Genomic DNA, 24,791 nt, shown 5'->3' with positions numbered 1-24,791 from the left:
TCAATAGAATCCACATTTAACAGCTAAAAGTAGTAAGAAACAGAACAGTAATTTTTAAGAGAATCTATTTTTGACAGTCAAAACAAGCCCTCAGAACTATGACTGTAGCTTCTATAGTTGATTCTCTATTTCACTCCTAAAGGACCTGACTCCTCATACTGCCACTAGGAGAAATCTGTTTCTCCTGATGCCTTCCAACTTCTTTACAAATATCCGTTCCCAGCAGACTATCCTCTGTGTGGGTGTATATTGATCCGTTTAATTTCATTCCCAAACCTTTATAAAGGAACCACTATGTTTCCAGCACTTTCCTTTACCAAGCATCCATTTACCAAGTTTCCTTTTTTAGATCCAGAAAATTTGTCTCTACTCATGCATTCCATAGCCCTCTCTAAACACAGATCAAATAGTCTGTTTTTGCCCCTGTTTCTGTGTATAATACTTTTTTTCTCTCCCTAACGTTGCCTACCTTCGATTCTAACTAAGTTTTTTGGATGTCACAAGATTGTCCTCATAGTAATCCTGAAAAGAGGCATTCTAAGGTCAACTTCAACATTTAAATGACTCTCTTACCTGTAGGAAGACAGAGGATAAGGTGCAATACACAATAAAAGAATTCCTCATGTGCTTTCGGGAGCAGGGACAGCATGCTATTATTCAACTTTGTATTCTCTAACAGAAAGTCTTACAGAAAGAGGGAGCCAATTATATTTAATTGATATTCAGAACCTCAAAGGAACAGAAAACAGAGTGATTTATTTTAGATGTTCCACGAGCAATAGGAAGGCACTGCTTCCATCTCGTTTACCTTTTCTGTCATTGTGACATCATAAAGCAACCTCCAGTAGGTCTTCCGCTAACATTTGTTAGACCTGGACAAAAGTACAAATACAGCCACTCTCCCCTTGACTTTCTCTTCCCACCCTAGGCCCATCCCCCACCACAAGGAACCTCTGGGGCACGAGTGTGGACCCAACCAGCCCACTACTCAAGCTCCATCTTCTGGAAGCTCTTGGCCATCTGGGCAAGGAATTCAATGGTCTCAAGTCCCCAATGCCCAGAATGTGGTTTAAAAGGGGGTGCGGGATTCAGGGTGTACCCTTGGCACAGGCATCTTATCCTGTATGGAGGGTCAGAGTTGGCAGTGGGGTGGGGTGAGGGTCCTCTCAGCTACCAGGCACAGGGCAGGCTTTCTCTGCTGCCTGTGCAACCAGGAATACATCAGCCTGTTTCCTGAAGAATTCCGACTCAACGTAACTTACCACTTGTTAGGTAGAATCATAACTTGTAAGAACTTAAAGAGACCTTTGAGACCATTTTATCCAAACTTTGTATTAACTGAAAACCAAGGCCATAGAAATGAACTAACTTGCCATTGGTCACATGAGAAGGTCAACTTTAGACAAGTAATAGAAAACCAAGTCCCCAGAGTCCAGATGATCCTTCCCATTATCATTCTTCTAGCTATGTATTCAGTGCCTGTCGCTGCGGTTCCCCAGCACTTTGGCAAACGATGTTGGTTGCTATTGAGTAAAACTGGCCAATTGTAACCATAGCGGAGCAAACTCCTGCACTGGAGGGCAGAGGAAAACGTATCTGCATGCTTTCAGCATCTACATAAGTCAGGTTTCTCCTAATCGTGAAATAACAAATTCCATGTGATGAAAAGGATATGTCATTTAGAGTCAGAAGTGGACACCAGGAAGCCATCAGATAGGCTGAAATGCTAGAAGCCAAGTAAATACAATGGAAAGGAATAGCATTGCGTTGTTGGCTTTTATTAAAGTTGTTCATTTTCATCCTTTCAGAGATCCCCCCAGAGTAACATACCAAGACAACTATGCTGGATCCAACACGGCACCATAGATCAGCCCTCTCTCTGCCGTGAACACGATAGCTGTAATTCACTGATTTTATTCTTTAATGAAGTGAGAAGAAAAGGAGGAAAACAGCTCAAAAAACAGCTCTTTTCATTCATTTATATACTATTTGTTCTTTCAGTAAATACTTGCTGAATGATTGCTACGTACTTGGTTCTGTGCTGGGTAACAGGTGAACAAGGCAGATGTAGTCCCTGCTCTTGAATATTTTCCACTCTAATGGGGAGAATCATGGGAGAATCGTGGGAGAATAATGGGGAGAATCATGGGAGAATCATGGGAGAATCGTGGGAGAATCATGGGGAGAATCATGGGAGAATCGTGGGAGAATCATGGGAGAATCATGGGGAGAAGTATGTGAAAGAGTTAACACAAAATTTGGGGAAGCCCTAACTAGAGCAAAAAGCAAAAAGGAACTCTACCTGTTAGCAAGCCATGGTGGAGATGATAGGTGCTTTGCTGCTGAGCCAATGAGGAATAATGTTTTTCATCTTTATGGAGAACAAAGTGCACTACAGCCTGGGGGTGGAGGGTGCGGATTTAGGTGGGGGAAGTAACATGTACATAGTTGAAAAACTTTTAGAATAGAAACTAGACACTGAGAAGAGATTATGGAATATTCTTATCTGATAATCTTTAAAATAGACCCGCTGACCTGGGGTGGTTTAGCCATGATCTTGTTTGCGTCTGTCAGTGATCAACTGGGGAACCCCTCGGGGTCACTGCAGGTTTCATGGGCCTTTCTTTATTTGGTTGGCAGAATGCTTAGTGATATTGGGCAATATGTGTCTGATTTCTTACTTAGAAACTGGCATGACAGTGTTTAAAACTGATGTGAGGTTTTGTGAACTACGGGCGCGACGTTAGTCTGTCAAAAGCACCTAGGTTTTTATCGCACTTTTTTAATGGCTTAACAACTGAATTACAAAGAAGAGGCATCTTCTGAGCCACCCGTGGAGTTTCATGTGTATTTTTACAACTTTACTTTCTTATTTTTTAGTTTTAATTAGGTAGCATTTAATTTATTTAAAAAATTTTACATGCATACAGTTGATGTATAATGTTACATTAGTTTCAGGTATATAATGTAGTGATTCAACAGCTCTCTGTGTTTTCATCACTGGCTACCATCTGTTACCATATGATGCTATTATAATATCATTGACTATATTCTCAGTGCTGTACCTTTTATTCCCCAATTTATTTGTTCCGTAACTGGAAGCCTGTATCTCCCATTACCCTTCACCCATTTTGCCAATTCCCCCTTCCCACTGGAAACCATCAGTTTGTTCTCTGTGTATATAGGTCTGATTCTCCTCTTTATTTGTTTTGTTTTTTGTTTTTTTTTTTTCTTTAAATTTTTTTTTCAACGTTTTTATTTATTTTTGGGACAGAGAGAGACAGAGCATGAACGGGGGAGGGGCAGAGAGAGAGGGAGACACAGAATGGGAAACAGGCTCCAGGCTCTGAGCCATCAGCCCAGAGCCCGACGCGGGGCTCGAACGCACGGACCGCGAGATCGTGACCCGGCTGAAGTCGGACGCTTAACCGACTGCGCCACCCAGGCGCCCCTGTTTTGTTTTTTAGATCCTGCATGAATGAAATCATAGAGCAGTTGTCTCTCTCCATCAGACTTATTTCACTTAGCATAATACCATCTAGGTCCATCCATGTTATTGCAAATGGCTGTGTAATATTCCATTGTGTGTATATACCACATCTTCCTTATCCATTCATCTATTGATAGAAACATAGGTTGTTTCCATATTTTAACTATTGTAAATAATACTGTGGTAAACGTAGGAGTGCATAAATCTTTTTGAATCAGTGTTTTCATTTTCTTTGGGTAAATTCCCAGTACTAGAATTATTGGTTCATAAGGTATTTCTGTTCTTTCATGTTTTGATGAACTTCCATACTGTTTTCCACAGTGGCTTGCACCAGTTTGCATTCCCACCAACAGTGCGCGAGGGTTCCTTTTTCTCCACATCCCTTCTAACACTTGTAAATGAGTTTCTTTTCTTTTTTACTTTAGCCATTCTGACAGGTGTGCAGTGATATCTCATTGTGCATTTGATTTGCATTTCTCTGATGATTAGTGATGTTGAGCATATTTTCACATGTCTGTTGGCCATCTGTATGTCTTTTTTGGAAAAATTTCTTTTCAAGTCCTTTGCCTATTAAAAAAATTTTTTTAATGTTTATTTATTTTTGAGACAGAGGGAGACAGAGCACGAGTGGGGGAGGGGCAGAGAGAGAGGCAGACACAGAATCTGAAACAGGCTCCAGGTGCTGAGCTGTCAGCACAGAGCCTGACGTGGGGCTCGAACCCACAGACCGTGAGATCATGACCCGAGCTGAAGTCAGATGCTCAACTGGCTGAGCCACCCAGGTGCCCCCCTCTGCCTGTTTTTTAATTGCATTGTTTAGGGTTTTTTGTTTTGTTTTGGTGATTGAGTTGTAAAAGTTCTTTATATAGTTTGGATATTAACCCCTTATCAGATACATCATTTATAAATATCCTCTCCCATTTAGTGGGTTGCCTTTTCCTTTTGTTGATGCTTTCCTTTGCTATGCAAAAAGCTTTTTACTTTGGTGTATTTCCAGTAGTTTATTTTTGTTTTTGTTACTCTTGACTTAGGAGGAGACATACCTAGAAAAATGTTGCTAAGGCCAATGTAAGAGAAATTACTATCTGTGTTCTCTTCTAGGATTTTTATGGTTTTAGGTCTCACATTCGGGTCTCTAATCCATTTTAAGTTTATTTTTTTATATTGTGTTAAAAAGTGGTCTGGGGCGCCTGGATGGCTCGGTCAGTTAAGCATCCGACTTCGGCTCAGGTCATGATCTCACAGTCCATGGGTTCAGGCCCCATGTCGGGCTCTGTGATGACAGCTCAGAGCCTGGAGCCTGCTTTGGATCCTGTGTCTCCCTCTCTCTCAGCCCCTCCCCCACTCATGCTCTGTCTCTCTCTCTCAAAAATGAATAAACATTAAAAAAATGTTTTTAAAAAGTGGTCCAGTTTCATTCTTTTTCTTGTAGTTCAGTTTTCGCAGCACCATTTAATGAAGAGAATATCTTTTCCCCATTGTATATTCTTGCCTCCTTTGTTGAAGATTAATTGACCATATAATTGTGGGTTTATTTCTAGATTTCCTATTTTGTTCTTTTGATCTTTGTGTCTGTTTTTGTGCCAGTACCACACTGTATTGATTACTGCAGCTCTGTAGTGTATCTTGAGATCTGGAATTGTGATACCTCTAGTTTTGTTTTTCTTTTTCAAGATTGCTTTGGCTATTGGAGTCTTTGTGGGTTCATACAAATTTTAGTATTATTTGCTCTAGTTCTGTGAAAAATGCTGTTGGCATTTTGATAGGGATTGCAGCAAATCTATAGATTGTTTTAAGTAGTATGGATATTTTAACAATATTACTCTTTCCATGAACATGGGATAGATTTCTATTTCTTTGTGTTGTCTTTAATTTCTTTCATCAGTGTTTTATTGTTTTCAGAGTATAGGTCTTTTGCCTCCTTGGTTAAGTTTATTCCTTGGTGTTTTAATCATTTTGGTGTAGTTGTAAATGGCATTTTTTAAAATTCTCTGTCATCTACTTCATTATTGGTGTATAGAAATGCTAGCAATTTCTAAGTATTAATTTTGTATCCTAAACATTTGCTGAATTTATTCATTACTTCCAGTAGTTTTTTGGTGGAGTCTTTAGGGTTTTCTACGTATAGTGTCATGTCATCTGCCAACAGTGACAGTTTAAGTTCCCCTTTACCAATATGGATGCCTCTTATTTCTTTTTCTTGTCTGATTGCTATGGCTAGGACTTCCTGTAGTATGTTGAATAAAAAATGGCAAGGGTGGACATCTTTGTCTTGTTCCTGATCTTAAAGGAAAAGCTCTCAGTTTTTCACCAGTGAGTATGATGTTACCTGTGGATTTCTCTTTATTAAGTTTTTCTTAAGTTGAGGTATGTTCCTTCTAAACCCACTTTGGGAGTTTTTATCGTGAATGGATGTTGAATTTTGTCTGGTGCCTTTTCTGCATCTATTGAGATGATCATATGATTGTACCCTTCATTGTGTTGATGTGGTGTATCATGTTGATTGGCTTGTGAATAGTGAACCATCCTTTTTTGGCAACAACTTTAAAATATGTTAGCAGTTATATTTAGCCAAAAGAATGCCAAACGTATCCCAGTCCATAAATTGAGAGTTAAGCATAAAGTTCTCTAAAAATTATCTTTCCGATTTCTAGAAACAATCAAGACCCAATTGTTATTACCATATGCCTCATCACTGTTATTATTTCCAGCCAGCTTGCCACATCAAGCACTATAACGGGAAAATAGCAGTCATGCTATGCATTTTAGGCCATTTTTAGTTAGTAGTTATACCCTTAGCACTGATTTATCCAACTTAGTGCAAATAAAGCAGCAAGATAACAGACTGATAACAGGGGCCTCCATACCCGAAATTAATTCATTTCAGGTTGTGACTAAAATGCATATCCAATATATGTCATCTACATTGGGCTTTAGTTAGGTTCTTCTGTTAATATTATATTTAGGAATAGCACTTCTGTTAGGCAAAGACAAAAAAAAATACCAAACATGGATTAAAAAACTAGAATAGAGGGGGGCCTGGGAAGCTCAGTCACTGGAGCCTCCAACTCTTGGTTTCGGCTCAGGTCATGATCTCACAGTTCATGGGTATGAGCCCTGTGTCAGGCTCCACACTGATGGCACAGAGCCTGCTTGGGATTCCCTCTCTCTCTTCTTCTCCCTGCTCATGCTCCCTGTCTCTCTCTCAAAATAAATAAATTTAAAAATAAATAAAAATAACAACTCGAGGCGCCTGGTTGGCTCAGTCGGTTAAGCATCTGACTTTGGCTCAGGTCACAATCTCACAGTTTGTGAGTTTGAGCCCCGCATCAGGTTCTGTGCTGACAGCTCAGAGTCTGGATTCTGCTTCGGATTCTGTGTCTCCCTCTCTCTGCCCCTCCTCTGCTCACGTGTGTATTCTCTCTGTCTCTGTCTCTGTCTCTGTCTCTCTGTCTCTCAAAATGAAAAATTAAAAAAAAAATTTTAAATAAAAGCTAGAATGGATGTTAAAATAGTCCAATAAATAGATAGACTTGGATGCACAATGGAATCCGATTTTGAGGAGCTCTTCTTCTCCATGTGTCCTGTTTTTAGTTGACGGTAAAAATTTCATTTTAAAATTAGAACGTATTACCTGCATCATACTTTTCCCCATAGTTGTTGAACGGTAATGTATCTTCATGGTTTCAAGAGGGGAGGAAGATGTGGCTAAGGAGCCCAGGAAGGAGGCTGAAGATGACAGATAGGAACATAAAACCGCCGTGTATATTTGATAATACAAATGTACTACAAAGTTTTGACACATACGGAAGTATAATGTTATGTACATCTGATTACACTGATACATTGCAAAGTTATGAAGAATAAAATGCACACTCACCCCTTTTTTCTCCCTGTTATGGACTGAATATTCGTGTCCCTCCAACAATTACACGCTGAAGTCCTAAACCCCAATGTGACTGAACTTGGAGGTGGGGCCTCTGAGGACATGTTGAAGAATAAATAAGCTCATAAAAGAGAGGCCCCAATCTAAGAAGGTGGGTGTCCTTGTAAGAAGAGGCATGGGAGAGCTTGCTCGCCCTGGTGTCTCTGCACTAAAAGAAGAGGTCACGTGAGCACACAGCAAGAAGGCAGCCACCTACAAGGCACGAGAAGCCTCAGAATGAAATCTACCTTGCCCGCACCTTGAGCTTGGACGTCCCAGCCTCCAGAACTGTGAGAAGTAAATTTCTGTTGCTTAAACCAGCCAGTCTGTGGTATTTCATTATGGCAGCCCTGATCCCCTCCCCATTTCCAACGTCACTTGTAAGAGAGGAAGCCCAGTTGAGGATGTGGCATCATTAACGGCCTATGAATTTGTAAGATAAACAGACCCATCAGCTAAGACCAGAACGTACTCTCTTTTAGTGTGAGTGATTTAAATTATGTGACGGCGGTCGTCATCATCACCAACACTGACGCTGGCTCGCTTTTGGTGATGCTCTGTTGCTTTCCAGGATGCACGTAAAACAGGTGTGGTCTCTGTCTTTTAGGAGAGATCCTTTAGAAGGATTTCAGTCCTTCAGCAAAGTAAATGTGTGTTGTGGGATCCCCACAATATCCTAACTTTGATATGACATTCCTGTGCTATCACAGGGAGCCTGGAAAAATAACCCTGCCTACAAGAGTTGAAGAGAAAGAGTGGGAGGAGGAATATGACCTTGAACTTAATTTGGAAGTATAATTCACACTCACCTTTAACAACTAACGTGGATTTCTTTGAAGCTTTCTGTTGGATCAAAGACGCGTTAAACTAACGGGGGTAACTTACCAAGAGGAAGAACCGGGTTTTGATCCGTTGCCTTGTCTCATTTCATGTCTCTGTGTTACGTCATGTACGTATAAGAAATCAAGCAGATAGGAACAAGTGCAGATTTGAAACCTAAAAGGCAGAGGGAGGTCTCCTTTGATCTGTGTGTCATTTCCTTTAACTATGTGCTTTCCAATCGCTAGCGTCTGAAATAATCACAACAGGCGATAACATTCCTTTTCTGTATGCTCCCTAGTTTTTTAAACCTTGTCCCCACAAATGATGTTAACTTGTGAGTTTTTATACCACTTCGCAGCCAGCCAGTGGATTCAGGCATCCTGTGGAGGTTTAAATGAGTCTTTCCAACCTACGCTTTTCTCTTTTTTTCTCTCTCTCTCTCTTTTTTTTTTAACCAACATGCTTTCCTGGACAGAAATCAAATTGATAAGTTAAGGAAATAAATTTGACCATTTCTTTTCCACTCCCTTGGTACTAATTGGTTTATCATAAAGAGCAAACAAGTGCTTGGCTCATTTGCAAGACTCTCTAAAGGTAGAGAAATTCCTCCCCTGATTCGACATTAATGCTTCAGATCCTTCAAATACATAGGCTAATTAGAAGTAGTTAGACAGCCTTTAGATGGCAGACAGAACCTTAGGACGGGAAGTTACTTACATATGTGTCACCTGATTTACTCTTTAAGTTGGGGAAAGCATACTTGAGCAGCTTCTTAGGAACGCGGATCAAATTTTGGTGACATTGGAAGTGCAGATTATTAGTGTTAGTATCTTAGTAGTCATGAGACTTGCAAAGGCTGTGGACAGTAAAAAAAGATGTGCACTGTAGGGAGAAGACAAGTGCAAAGCCTGTGGCCATGACAAAACCCAGGTAACTGACACTTGTGTGGAGACCCTTCATGTTTGGCTCATTTCTAAAATATTTGGATTATGGGTGTAAGTCACTGTTGTGCCAGTTTTGTCTATTAAGCAAAGCTTTTGTGAGTATTACTTTCAGGAAAGGTCTCTGTGTGGAGAGGTGTCAGGAAAAATAACAAGTAAAGATTGGATCTATTCTATGAACGGTTTCGAGAAGAATGTAGCTTCTTCTGGCTCTCATGCACGACCACTGGAATGTTGAGGTCTTCTATTGCAACTGTGCTCAAAATGAAGAAACAGAGGTGGATAGGAAGGTGAATAGCCTAAGTTTTAGATGCCTGGGGGAGAATGAATCTGATATTAAAAAAAAAAAAAAAAGACAAGGCCCAGGCTCTTCGTCACTATAAACATTCATATGGTAGAGGGAAGATAATTAAAAACTGAATTTCCCATAAATGCAAATTTAGATGTCAGGCATACGCTATTTTTCCAGAACCAAGTTAACTCCTTGCCACCTATATGGTTGCAAACAGGGTCCTTTGGAGCTCTCTTGAGCTCTGCTGGCATTCTAGAAAAGGAATACTGTTTATAAATCTCCAAATGGTCTACTGGCTGTCTTTATGTTTTCCATGGAGACTGGAAAACGTGAAGCCAATTAAAGATGGATTTATTTCTAAGAAAGTATTATCCATGTTGATGCAAGTTAATCTCTGCCTTGCCCTCCTCCCTAATTCCTTCTTCTTCCCTCACCCTCCTGCCCCAAATGCCCCCCAGCAATCATATAAAGGAGTGATGGGGGCAAGGAAATATTATTTTTACACTTTCTCATGAGTTATTTGTCATAATATTCTGACATTTTATCTTCTTTGTTGTTAGAGTAGAGGAAAGCTATTTTACTTTTGAACTTTAAAAAACCGTGCACCTTGGGGTGTCTGGGTGTCTCAGTTAAGTGTCCGACTTCAGCTCAGGTCGTGATCTCATGGCTCATTAGTTTGAGCCTGGCATCGGGCTCTGTGCTGACAACTCACGGAGCCTGGAGCCTACTTCGGATTCTGTCTCCGCCTCTCTCTGCCCCTCCCCTGCTAACAGTCACTCTCTCTCAAAAATAAATAAAGATTTAAAAAAAATTTTTAAAAAAAGCATGCACGTTTCTACAAGGAAACTGGTTTTAAAGCTGAGGAATGTCCTTTTTGCCCTGGCTAACTGGCTGATGGGCACTGAGTAGTTCAGAACCAGATTCATCTCCAACCCGGGTGGATTGCCCTACTCTACCATGGCAAGCCCAGTGGCCTCCACCAGGGTCTCGGTTCCACACTAGCAATCCTACTATGCTTCTCTGTCTGCTTCTCCAGGACAGTCACATCCCCACTGTTCTCACTACTTGAGCATCTCAGTACCTCCTCCCTGCTCCCAATCCCCTACTCCCACCCCCTCCCTACTATTTTACCTTAGGAGCCTGGCTTGGACAGTGGCAGCCCTCAGGCCAGCCATGCTTCCAGCTTCCCACCCTCCGCCTGTTCTCGGTCCCCTCCCCCTGAGCTGGATCCTTCTAAAGATCCCTCTCAACCCTATTCTCGTGCCTAGACGGAACCTCACGTTCCCCTCCTTGCTCTCCTAGGATTCAGTTTTCACTTGTGACTCGATCTTTCCCCTACCCAAAGATGCTGTAGCGTCTTCCTCCATCTTGGAAATCTCTCCCTTGACCCTGTCGCTATGGGTGCCATTCTTTTTCGCTCATGGCCGAGTTTCTCACCTTGCCCGTGGCTTTACTGCAACTGCTCCTTGGAGATCTCACCCCTCCATGTTGCTACTTCCAGTTTTCGTCTCCCTTAACGTCCCGGGACATTTCCCCAGGGGATCCGTCCCTTCCTTTGCCTAAGGACTAGTCCCTCTTCTCTTGGCTTTGGTTTCATGGCGCTCTCCTGCATTTCCTCCACTCTCTCCTAGCCGCTCCTCTGCCTCTCCCCAGTGCCTAATCTATGACAGTCCCCGAAGGTTTGGTCCTGAGCCCCCTCTCCTCTGCACTCTGTTTCTAGAACATTTTCACCATGCACGTGGCCCTACGTGTCACCTACGTGCTGATACAACCCAAGTTTTGATTGCCATCCGTTTGCATCCAGATTTTCTTTCAAGGTCCAGACTCACACTTGATCTCTCCAGTGTGTCTTACAAGGACCCCAAATTCATTATGGCCAAAATCAAAGCCATCATCTACCTCCCCAAACCATACCCTTCTCCTGTGCTTCCTTCCCCCAGCCTTGCTCTCACTCAAGATAAACACAGCAGTGATTCTGAGCACCTGCTGGTCTACCACATTCAGCCAGCCTCAAAATCCTCTTTATTCATTGGACATGCTCACTTTCCTCTAGTTCCCACGACCCCTTGCCAGGCCAACCTCCACGTTCTCTTGTCAGGACTATGGCAAGAGCCTCTTCTAGTCTCCTTACCTCCACATTGGCACCTCGCAATGAGTTCTCTGCCCTGTAGCAACAGCCAACTTGGTTATGTTCCTCCTCTGAAAACATTTGAGTAGCTTCCAGGATGCTTGTGAAAGTCCAGAATCCTTGCCACAGTCTACGAGGCCCTGCTTGAGCTAGCGCTGCCTGGAAACCTTCTGTGTCCCCAGCCGCCCTCCCCTGACTCGTTGCTCCAGCCACACAGCCTTTCCTGTGCTGGTGGGTTTTCACTCCATGACTCTGACACCCATCCTCCCAGTGTCCCAACTCTTGTCCCTTTAGACTTGCCCCAGTGCCCCTTACTCCGACATCCTCCAGTTGAAATCCAGCACCACTGCCATGGTCATTCATCATGCCTCTGTGTTTCCATAGACCTTCTCTCAATTCACAGTTCTGTGTCTCCCCTTCTGGCACCCACAGCAGACTGCTAGCCGTGGGCCCTCTGTGCAGTGCGAGGTGCTCCTAGCACATGGGAGGTGCCCAGTGATTCCTGGTGAATGAATCAGTGAGTGACAGATGAATAAATACATCCTCCTGGAACTGACCTGCAGCTCTGGTGGCTCAGACTGCCTTCTTCGGTGCTGCTGGTGACAGGACAAACCCTGTTCCCTGGTGCACTGGTGCTTCTGACATGAGGCAGTGAGCGTTCCTGCCTCCCATCCACAGTCACCCCAAAGGAGATGTTCAGTTTATATGTATGGGGACCCTTTTACCTTCTGCCTCTGAAGGGTGTTTACTCTTTAAGAATTTTTTTTTCATCTTTAAGAAATTCTAAGTGGGGCACCTGGGTGGCTCAGTCAGTTGAGCGTCTGACTTCGGCTCAGGTCATGATCTCGTGGTTCAGGAGTTCGAGCCCCGCGTCGGGCTCTGTGCTGACAGCTCGGAGCCTGGAGCCTGCTTCCGATTCTGTGTCTCCCTCTCTCTCTGGCCCTCCCCCCTTCACACTCTGTCTCACTCTCTGTCTCAAAAATAAATAAACATTACAGAAAAAAAAAAAAAGAATTTCTAAGTAGACCTGAAAGGTAACTCATCTGCTAAAATCCAAACATACTTGTATTGACCCAGGAAAATGGCATTAACCTGGAATGTTGTAACGAGAGCTCTTCATGTTTGAACACATCATTTCAGCTTACGCTTTACTGTGATAGTTGATGGCTGCTTTTTAAAATTTAAGTTGGGAAAAGAAACAAAATCACATTTGAAAATTAGCTCCTGCCTCACTGAAAGTCCTCTGTAATTTTTTTTAATGTTTGTTTATTTTGAGAGAGAGCGCAAGCAGGGGAGGGGCAGAGAGAGAGGGAGACAGAGAATCCCACACAGGCTCCACACTGTCAGTGCAGAGCCCGATGTGGGGCTTGATCTCACGATCAAGTGAGATCTGGACCCGCACAGAAATCAAGAGTCGAATGCTTAACCGACTGAGCTACCCAGGTGCCCCGAAAGTCCTCTGTAATTTCTAAGTCTTATAGATGATGGTAAATCAGGATGGGTGGCTGGTTTAGTGTCACAACCCGGGTTAGTTTTACTCTCTGCATCTTCCTAACAGTCAGTGATATTCAGACACGCAAACACGGGGTGTGCGGTGAAACCCTCGTGGTGAAGGAATAATAGAAATAAAATTGAGGAAGGGGAGTTCCATGCTATCACAAAGGACAGAAGTCCCAAGCCTTACGGTGGTACCCGAGGCCACTCACCAGCAGAGAATTTCATTTTCTCTTGATTAACTAAGGGCTGTAGTGAAATTTTCAAGTTGTATCTGCTCAAATCTGCTTTCCACCTGCCCTCTGTTAAGACAAGCGGTCGGGCCAAGAAACCTCTGAAACCTCTGAATCACATTCGAAAATCACAGGCTCCCAGAATAAAATATTTTTTCCTGGATTTGCGAAAGAGAATGACAAGACTTCACGGAAGACCCGGCCGGCTGTTTAATTCCCGAGACTGAAATGTGATTAATTGTCTGCCTACGGTAGATAGGTCACAGGGCTATGGAGATACGCCATTCTGTAATTGAAGAAAAAAATGTTCTTTCAGCTTCGTCCGACCCACCTCCAAAATGCTGTGTCCCTGTGTACATTTAGGCACGTTCTGTTTATTCGTTTATTCCCCTTCTAGCCTTTAATAGCAGTCTTGATAGTCCTGTTTCCCACATTCTTAAAGCCCAAATTGTGAACCAGCTGGTTGGTTGGTATTATAATTGCCTTCACCAAATTGTGGGATTATCAGCTTCAGGAAACCCTCTGTGAAGATGAACTCATCAATCGACAAGCACTTACCATGAAACTATGAGCTGTAAGGAAGGATTCTCTAGAAGATGGAAACATTGAGGCTTGAGCCCTGCTCATAGCTCCCCAGGTACTTGCCGAGGCTCAGGTAATTGGGATAAAGGAAAGGGCAGAGAGGAGAGGGGAAGAGATGTCCCAGATTGCCCTTGTCATGACTGGAGTTTATTTCTCCCGGTTCTTCTCCAACTTTAGTGTATATCAGAATCTTTTGAAGATCTTACTCGCCCTCACATTCCTGCCCACCCCCGACCCCCTGCCACAACCCTCCAGAGATTCTGACTCCGTAAATCCTAGATAGGGCCCATCAGTTGTCATTTTTATAAGCTTCCTAATGATGCTTCTGCTAGCACCGTGAGTGAAACTTACTTCGAGCAGAACTGGTTGAACTGGTGTAGTCCAGCCAGCCAACAGTGGGAACTGGTTTAGTCCCACCAACAGTGGGAACTGGGTTAGCCCAGCCAACCATAGGAAGAGCTGATCATAATTTCCCTTACCCCAGTCTTTTGCCACTTTTGTAAGAAACCTTTGTGAAGAACTAAGAAAATCGAGGAGAACCTCTAGTCCTGTAACCCACAGCATGAAAATATGGGCATGGAACTCAAAACAGCATATTCAGGGATGATAGTCCCCCACCACTGGTGCAGGCAGCTCTCAGGCCGACCATGGCAGAAACTTGTGGAAGCTCTATCCTGGACCCAGACTGCCCCATGCAAGGAGCTACCCATAGGGCTGGAGGAGAAACATTACGGTTAAGTTTCAGACTAATCTTCAGAATTCAACTTTGACCGAGTAGTTCCAGAGATTCATTAAAACTCCTCTCCCATTGGCTTGGAGGAAGGGAGTTTCTGGGTTTGTTGGAGAGAGTCCTTGGCAACGTGAAGGAAAACCATGGTTCAGCAATTTGGAATAGTCTCTTCCTCTCAAGGGATCAAAACAAAAGCGAACAAAAATGGTTGATCTCGTCAGTAGGTAGACATGAAAGGCAGGGAGGATTTTAGTATTTAACAGCGTAGCCTGTTCATTTACAACAAGTAGATCAGGAATTATGTGTATTTTTGGTCAAGGTTGTTTGGCTTTGGGGGGCGGGGGGAGGTTGGCTTGGGAACATTGCAGAGCAATTAAGGCTGGTGACGCGTCTGTTGTAGGTGCCCAGGTCCACTGGGTGCAAGCTTAAGGATGTGTGGGATTGCACTGGGAGGCAAAAAATTGTTTCTCTGTATATCTGCTTTTAGCAGCAAAATCTGTTCTTATTTTGAAAAGCTCACAACACATCCTGGCGTAATAGCAGTATATACTGTGATGAAAATGCAATTGATGTTGCATCATGAATTATTCATATGCAAATCACGCCTTGTAAAATAATCTCTACAGTGACAGATGGACAGACGTCCTCTGCCTCCTTTATGACCAGTCAGCCTGGATCCACGCAGGTCGCCTGTTAATGGGGTTTATGACCTTTACTTCATCCTTCCTGGTGTGAGGCGGTCCAAAGTGCTGTGTTACGTCTTTGCCAAGAGGCTCAGCCTGGCCAGGCTCCAGTGTGATTGGAATTCGTTTTGATGTCATCAAAACAAAAGAGATACATTTCTACTTACTTCCACCTATTAAGGTTTGTCACAAAAATATGGCTCGGAAACATTTCTAAATAAATTACTTTGCCCTGTTGGAAAAAGTGCCATGCTGTTAATTTTATTGCTTTTCTGGCAAGCACATTAGTGTTAAGCAGTAGATATAATTGGAGGCATATTATAAATTAGACATGACGGCTGCTGAACAAAGATCTATACCAGCTTTCGACAGAGGAAAACATCTGAATTGGTTTCCAGGGAAAAACAGGAGAGAGCTAACTCAACCACAGCAGTGGTTCGTAAATTGTGAGAATTCGCAAATACTTTCCAGTGTTGGAATGGCGATTATATCACTTTCATAATAAGAAAACCCAGTAGCAATAACCGAGGTGACAATTTGCAGGACGTATCGTTATTTTGCTCACATCTCAGTACCTGTAGTAACTTCTGGAAATGAACTTCTCTTCTTTCCGAAACTGTGTGTTTAAACCAAGTAAGCATGTTAATATGGGGTAGAAATGTTTCTTTGCTTTGAGCTTTTAAATTCGAACACATTTTAGACCTACAGAAAAGTGGCAGATACAGCACAGATCTTCTTTAGAGCCTGCACCTTGCCTCCCCAATGTTGGCATCTTCTGCAACCATCGTATTTGGTCAAGGGGAGGGCATTAAGATCTGTACCAAATTATCAAGTCAACTACACACGTCATTCAAATGTCACCTATTTTTTTCCATTATTTTTTTTCTTTTCTTTCCTGGATCCTTCTGAGGAGGTTTTGGAGCAGTGGGGGTTCGGAGCTGGCCAGGAAAGAATTCTTGAAGACGCCTTTGGTGCAAAAAGGTCATTTTGTTAAAGCATAGGGACAGGACCCCTAGGCAGAAAGAGCTGCACTGGGGTTGTGGGGAGTGACTGGTCATATCCTGTGGAGTTGGGGGCAGGTAAAGTCAAAAGGGAGGCCTCCAGAAGGACTTTGAAATGTTAAAGAGGACTCCTAAGATACCTGAGGGAGGCCTTGCTGTTGTCAAGCTAAGATTGTCTTTCCTCTAGTAAGGCATTAACAGTAGGACAGTAGGGGGTTCCTGGAGAAAGGTTGTACTCTGTATTTGCCTTGAGTATTTGTCAATGGGCTGTAGGTAAAAAAGAAATTTAATTTTACCTGTCATTTCCTTCTTGCCTTTGTTCCCCACATCACTGTGGAGGGGAGGGTGATGTTGGAGCTCCAGGAAATGGAGTCTATAGGTTTCTGGAGAATAGGCTATTGATAAGATTGCCTTTTTCTTCTAATTTACTAAGATATTTGTAAACTGATGGAGACCCACGTCTTGCATGACTATGATCTCTCTGAGTTAACCATTTGTTTTCTTTCCTTTCCTTTGTTCTTGGGCAGCCAGAGTGCCTGAGGGATATCACACACATCCCAAGGTGGGGGTGGAGGGGGGTAGTGTTTCTAGTTTGTACTTTGCCCTCAGCTTGCCTTATGCTCCCTGATCACTGTCTAGGACCTCAAGTTGAATTTTGTAAATCTGTCTATTTAATTCCCTCTAGTCTATAACAATGCATCTATTTTTCTTTCTCTTGCATATAAATGTTTCTTGAAGCAAATTTTTTATGTATTTGGTGAAATATATTTGGCATGGTCATGTGTGTGTGTTGGGGGATAAAGATGGCAATTGAACAGGAGGCTCTCAAATGCCCCCTTGTTTGCTTTGAAGAAAAATTAGATACATTAAATACATTAATGTATTTAATACATTAAATACATTAATTTAATTAAAATTAAATACATTAGTAATCTACGACAACTTAGTCTTATTCAATAAGCTTTACTAATTGAGATTAAGATAGAAAAAGCCATGCAGATTTGGTTAAAAACAAAGGCTGAATATTATTTTTAAAATCTAACATTTCAAAAGTAGATGGGGTTTTATTCCATTAATTTTTGTAAAACTCTCAATTGATTAACATTTTTCATTCTAATTGTTGCCAAAGAGATCATATTATTGAAGAAATAAGGCAGGTTTATAATTAACATATTATTTGTATGTTGTAGATTCTTTCCATTTCATAAAATACTTCTGTTCCTTGCACATCCTCCCCAGGAAGGAACTTTTCTTTTCCTTCTTCTTCACTCTAAAAAAAGCATTGGCTAAGCAAACATAAAATTGCAGCCGGAATCTTGCTTAGATTCTACACATTTCAAATTAGTGTGATTCAAATTAATAAGTTTTTGTTGTACTCTAAGAAACTTAAAGTTGTTACCAAAATATGATTTGGGAGGAAAGTTGGACTATTTATAAATGTGTTCTTCTTAGATCGTGGCCCTCGGGGGTAGAAAGCGCAGGAATTCTCCTAGCTTAACCTCTCTACAAATGACTATTGAATGGGGATACACATGCACGCATGCGTGCACACACACGCGCGCGCGCGCGCGCGCGCACACACACACACACACACACACACACACACACACACCAGCTCTACAACCATTGCTCTTCTCTTCTGTTTCAGCTATACTGTTTGAACTGTTCTGCAGCCCACTTCTGACACTAACCACCCAGAGTTAGCTCAGACCCCACGAGGGTGAAAGCTCACGGTCCAAAAGACTGCCCCTTCTTCGGATGTGAGCAGCCAGAACCCCCTGCAACTTTTCGCTGAATCCCTACAAATCTGGGACTCTTCCCATCTCCAGTTGAGTGATTTTTGGAAGGACCCGCAGAACACTGCAAAGCACTGGTACTTACGATGACAGTTTTATTATAAAGGATACAGATCAGCATCAGCCACGTGAAGACAAGAGAGCATAAGGCAAACTGAGGGCAAAGTACAAGCTCACACACCCCAACGCTGCCACTGCCACCCCCCCCCCCACCAGGTGGGATATGTGTAACATTCCTCAGGCACTCCTGGCCACCCAAGGACAAAGGAAAGGAAGGAAAACAAATGGTTAACTGATAGAGATCACAGTCATGTAGGACAGGAATCTCCACCAGCTTACAAATATCTTAGTAAATGACAAGAAAAAGCCTTTTCTCCAGAAATCTATAGACTCGGTTTCCTGGAACCCTAATGTCAACCTCCCCTCCATAGTGCTGTGGGAAACAAAGGCAGAAGAAAATGGCAGATAAAATTAAATTTCCTTATTAAGCTGCAGCCCATTGACAAATACTCGAGGCAGGCAGAGTAAGTTTCTCCAGGAACTTCCTCCTGTCTTAATGCTAATGCTTCGCTAGAGGGAAAAGCAACCTTGGCCTGACAATAGCTAGGCCTCCAGTCTCCTGGGAGTCTTCTTTAGCAGATGAAAATCCCTTTGGAACATTCCCCTTAACTTTACCTCCTCCAACTCCATAGTGTATAACCAGCCACTCTGCACAACTCCAGTGCTGCTCTTTCGGCCCACGGACCCTGTCCCCGTGCCTAATAAAATCACCTTTTTGCACCAAAGACCTCTCAAGAATTCTTTCTTGGCCCTCGGCTCAGGACCCCACCATCACCCCGAAACCTCATCAAAGAGAAGCATAGGGTGAGGTCTGGGCAGGGTCCTGAATGTAGAGCTCCCACACCGTCTCCTCGTGGACTCAGAGGATGTCACCCTCCCACAGCACGTCACTGTGTTTGCCAACCAGAAAGCTCCAATGAGGGGCATTTTTATTAGGGTTTCATTATGAATGAACATTGACCACTGGTTTGAACTCAGTATCTAGCCCCCTCTTCCCTCCCCAAAGGTCTAAAGGTCAGGCTGATTGCAGATGGCTCAAAGCCCAACCCTCTCTCATCACGTAGTCTTTCAGTTTGACCATCCTGGAAAGATCTAGAGACCCACAGTGAGTTACTTCATTAGCATGAGCTATCAGAGCCAGCCGCGAGTAACGGCTAAGATGCCTGTCACTTAGGAAATTGCAGGGATTCACAGTCTTTCTCTCAGGACGAAGCCCAAATTCTTCAGGGTTTTTTTCTTCTTTACATCTTTTTTTCTTTCTGACAGTGAACAACAGGATATTACACACTGTTTGGAAATTAGGAAAAGTGTTAAGAGGGAGATATAAAGCATACATCATCCTACACAGTGATAGCACCACTATGAATATTGGAGCATGGTGTATAGATTTTCTTTTCATAATTTGTTTCATTTACCCCTAAATATTTAATGTTTGGATGCTGCTGTAAATAATACTTTAAAAAACTTCATTCAGTTTTTTTTGTAGAAACCTAGAAATGCAGTTAGTTGTATAGTTGTTGTATATTGACATTGCCCTTAAAATTTTCCAAGTAGATGGCCATGTTGCCTGCATATAGTTTTCTTTCTTCCTTCCAATACGTATTTCTTCCTCCTCCTCCCCTTCTGCTCCTTCTCCCCTTCCCTCTCCTTCTCCTCTTCCCTCTCCTTCTCCTCTTCCCTCTCCTTCTCCCCTTCCCTCTCCCCTTACTCCTCGTCATCTTGCTTCATTGTGATGGCTATGTAGGATATTTTTAAAGACATTTTATAATACAGTACAATGTTAAATCGAAACCGGACAAGTGTGCATCCTTGTATCACGTTCCTGATTTTAGAGTAGATGTGTGTGGTCTCTCATTGTTAAGTATGATGTTAGCTTGTAGGTTATTCACAGATGCCCTTTATTAATTTAAGGAAATTTTCTTTAACTCCCAGTTTTCTGTGAATTTTTTTCATCCTACATGGATATTACATATTTTTAAACACTTTTTCCTACCTTTTAAGATGATTATTTTCGTCCCTTCTGTTAGTGTAATGGTCCACAATTGAATCACTTTTGAGTGGTATACCAACCTGGCATTCATTTGGTCATGGTGCATTATGCCTTTTGTATATATTGCTGGATTTCTTTTTTTTTTTTTTTAATTTTTTTTCAACGTTTATTTATTTTTGGGACAGAGAGAGACAGAGCATGAACGGGGGAGGGGCAGAGAGAGAGGGAGACACAGAATCAGAAACAGGCTCCAGGCTCTGAGCCATCAGCCCAGAGCCTGACGCGGGGCTCGAACTCACGGACCGCGAGATCGTGACCTGGCTGAAGTCGGACGCTTAACCGACTGCGCCACCCAGGCGCCCCTATATTGCTGGATTTCATAAGGATTTTCATGTTTATGTTCATGGACAGTATTGGTCTGTAATTTTTCTGTAATGTCTTTGTTTGGTTTTCTTATCAGAGTAAAGCTGACCTTATAAAAGAAGCTTAGAAGAAGTTTCCTTCTCCTCCATTTTCTGAAGGAGTCCCTGTAAAATTGTCATTATTCCTTCTATAAATGTTTTGTAGAATTCAGCAATGAAGCCATTTGAACGTGGAGTTTTCTTTGTAGAACAAGTTTCAATTTCAGATTCAATATCGGTAGTAGATATAGGATTATTTGCGTTTTCTCTTTCTTCTTGTATCATTTCTGATGATTTGTCTTTCAGGCAATCTACTATTTCATGTAAGTTTTTGAATTATTGACTTAAAGTTGTTCACCATATGTGCTTAGAATCCTTTTTAGTGTCTATTATAATTGCAATGACATCCCTTAGTTTTTCCTTCATTTCTGATATTGACAGTTCAAAAAATTCTTTTATTTTTGATCACTTTTGCTAGGGGGTTATCAATTTGCTGATTTTTTCAAAACTCAACTTTTAGTTTTATTGATTGTTGCCTCATTTTTGCTCATTTTCTTTCTCACTGATTTCTAGTCTTTTATTATTTCCTTTCCTATACTTTTGTTCAATTCAGTTTTGCTTCTCCAGTTCCTTTAAAGTGGGAAGTTTCTATCATTGATGTTTTTTTCCTATAATATAAGCACTTAAAACTTTATGATTTTTCCTTTAAAGACTATCTCAGCTACATCCCACAAACTTGATAGGCTGTTTCATTATTAACCTGGTTCCAAATATTTTCTAATTTTTCTTATGATTTCTTCTTGAACTGATCAGTTATATTTACTGATACTGTCTAGTTTTATAATATGTAACTATTTTTAAAAATTATTTTTGTTGTCATCTTCTGATTTAATATCATTGTAATCACAGAACATTTTCAGGATGATCTTAACTGTTTTACCTTGATCAAGACTTATTTTATAGCCAGCGTATAGGCTATCCGGGTCAGTCTTTCACGTGCCCTGAAAAGAAGTATATTTTGCAGTTTGGCATATAAAGTACCCTACAAATTAGGTCAGGCTGGTTGATAGTGTTGTTCAAATTGTGTATACTGTCACTGTGCTTTGTTTACTTTTCTAGCATATACTGCAAAAGCAACATTAACGTTTCCAAGTAAAATTATGAATTTGTCTATTTCTCCTTTACGTACTGTCAGTTTTTAATTACTGTATTTTAAGCTCTGTTGTTTAGGATTGCTGTATAGGCTTTCTTCAAAAATAGATGCATATCGTAACATAATGGCATTCTTTATATCTGGCACTATTCCTTGTCATGAAAGTTATTTTGCCTGGAAATTAATGTAGCTATTCCAGCTTCTAAGCATTAGTGTCTGTATAGTAGATCTTTCTTCTGTCCTTTTGCTTAAAGCCAACCAACCTACCTTCCTTCCTCCCCTTTCTTTCTTTCTCTTTCTTTCTTCCATTCTTTCTTTCTTCTTTCCTTGTTTTTGGAGCATGTAATTGGCTTTATTAAGCAAGTCATGAATTGGGCAGCGTCTCATCTCACAAATAGAGAAATGCTCTCTGTGTCTTTATATTTAAATTGTGCTCTATTTGTAGTAGATAGCCTATGGTAGGTCTCTGCATTTTGGGGTGTTTTTCCACGTAATTATCAGTGTGATTGGATTTAATCTACATTCTTACTACTTGTTTCCCACTTGTCCCATCTATTCTTTATTCAATTTTCTTACGTTTCACGCCTTCTTTTGGATTCGTTGTTTAATCATTTGTTTATTAGCTGTATTCCCTTGTTTTATTTATTGGTTCTTTTTGTTGCTCTGGGATTTACTATATTCATCTTTATCAGAGTCTACCGTTACTTAATACAGTGCCACTTTATGTATAATTTAGGAACCTTAACACAGAAAACTTCTATTTTCCCTCGTTAGTCCTTGTGCGACTCTTAAAACAGATTTTATTTCTGCACAATCTACCATGTATTTTTATTACTTTTTTATTACATTTTTATTACTTTTTTATAGTTACCTTTTAAATAAATTTAAAACTACGAAAAAGAAATCCTTTCCATTTTGCTACTCTATTTTGTGTAAATCTGGGTTTATCTAATAAAATTTTCTTTCGCCTAAAAACACTTGCCTATAGTTCAGCCTTGCTAGAGATGAATTTGCACTTTTATTTATCTAAAAATTTCTTTATTTTACCGTCAGTTTTGTAGGATATTTTCTCTAGGTTTAGAATTATAGGTCATGGGTTTATATTTCCTTTTGCAATTTAATTTTTTTAATGTTTATTTATTTTTGAGAGAGAGAGCATGAGCAGGGGAGAGACAGAGAGAGGGAGACACAGAATCTGAAGCAGGCTCCAATATCTGAGCTGTCAGCACAGAGCCTGATATGGGACCTAAGCCCTTAAATAACCAAAAGATCATGATCTGAGCCAAAGTTGGATGCCTAACTGACTGAGCCACCCAGTGCCCATTCCTTTTGCAATTTAAAGGTATTATTCCATTGTCTTCTAGATTGCCTCCTTCCTCCCTCCCTCCCTCCCTCCCTCCCTTCCTTCCTTCCTTCCTTCCTTCCTTCCTTCCTTCCTTCCTTCCTTCCTTCCTTCCTTTTCTAGAGCAAGCAGGGGAAGGGCAGAGGCAGAGAAAGGATCTTAAGCAGGCTGCAAGCTCAGTGCAGAGTCCAACACGGGGCTTGATTTCATGACCCGACCTGAGCCAAAATCAAGAGTTTGATGCTTAGCCAACTGAGCCACCCAACGCCCGTAAGTGGCTTTATTTCTGATGAGAAGTCAGAGATCATTCTTAATTCTGTTCACCTTTATGTAATATATCTTCTGGGCTGGTTGTTTTTTTAAGGACTTTCTTCTTATCGTTAATTAGAATAATTTGATTATAATGTGTCTTGGTGTCCCTTTTTAAACATTTATCCTGCTTGAGGTTTAGCAAGCTTTTTGGATCTGTGGTTTTATTCCTTTACAATTTTTTTAATAACAAAATTAGAAGAATCTAAACATTATTTTTATGGAAATATTCTGCACCTCCCTCTTGCACCTGTCTTTTGGAACTCAACTTACAGGTGTATTAGGACATTTCATATTGTTCCATTGGACTCCCAGGCTGTGCTCATTTTTTTCAGCCCTTTTTCTTTGAGTTTTTCAGTTTGGATGGTTTCTATTCCTATGTCTTCAGGTTCACTAATCTTTTCTTCTGCGTTGTCTAATCTCCTCTGTTAATCTCATCTGGTGAAACTTTTAATTCAGATAAAGTATTTTTCAGTTCTACAGGTCTTCGTTAGTTCTTTTTCATATCTTAAATTTTTTCAATTTCTCTTATGTTTATGCTTACTTTTCAGTCCTTGGCCACAGATAAAATATTTTTTTGAGTCCTTGTTTGCAAATTCCATTATCTCCGTTATTTCTGGATCTGTTTCTATTGATTGGTTTTCTTTTTAGTTATAGTTTACAATTGCCTGCTTTTCCATTTGCCTAGTCATTTTTTATTGAATACAGACCATTGTGGTGTCACATTGTGGACTCTCTGGATTTTGTTTTATTCCTTTATAGAGTATTCAGTTTTGTTCTGGCTAGTGATTGTCATTTGCATGATCCTTCCAAAGTTTGTTTGTAAGTTTGTTTTGAAGGAGTACAGAGGAGTTCTCCCCTTAGGGTTAGTGTAGCCCTACTACTAAGGCCTTCTGGGGTCTATACAGCAGAATGCTGCAGGTTTTCAGTGAATTTTCTCCACTCTTAATGGTCAGAGTTTGAATGAGTCCAGCTTTCTGTAGTCTTTCTTTGCCCAGAACTTAGTTTGCTCGAAAGCTTCGATTCTCAGCTAAAAACTCAAATGGATTTCTGTTCTCATATCCCAGCTGCCTCAGCCTCCCTGTAGCCTCCAGTCTCTATTTAAAACTCAGCAGGACCAGTGAGCTCTACTTGATTCCCACATCTCTGTACCACAGTCTGGAAAGTGCCTTCAGACAGAAATCTGGGGAGATCATAGGGCTCACCTCATTTGTTTTCCTTTTCTCATCGATCACAGTCATGTTCTGCTTGTCCAGACTGTCTGACAATAGTCATTTTCTAGCTTTTGTCCTCATGGTTAGTTTTGTACAGTCAGAATCAAGCCTGGTTACTCTCTCATAGCTAAAAACTGAAAATTTGCCCTTCCTGCAAAGTTCTGTACCATTTTTTTCTTTCTTTCTCTCTCAGTCTTCTAAGTGT

The 24,791-nt window shown here is 41.3% G+C and overlaps 1 protein-coding gene across 10 annotated transcripts in view; it reads left to right on the top strand.

Moving 5' to 3' along the window:
• Positions 1 to 24,791, top strand: part of PHACTR1 (phosphatase and actin regulator 1) — a 572,878-nt gene that overhangs the window by 386,474 nt on the left and 161,613 nt on the right. The window lies entirely within an intron of this gene.

This window comes from Felis catus, chromosome B2 (genome assembly GCF_018350175.1).
Source record: "Felis catus isolate Fca126 chromosome B2, F.catus_Fca126_mat1.0, whole genome shotgun sequence".
In the NCBI taxonomy this organism is placed as follows: Eukaryota; Metazoa; Chordata; class Mammalia; order Carnivora; family Felidae; genus Felis; species Felis catus.
This window is presented reverse-complemented; position numbering and strand designations above follow the sequence as displayed.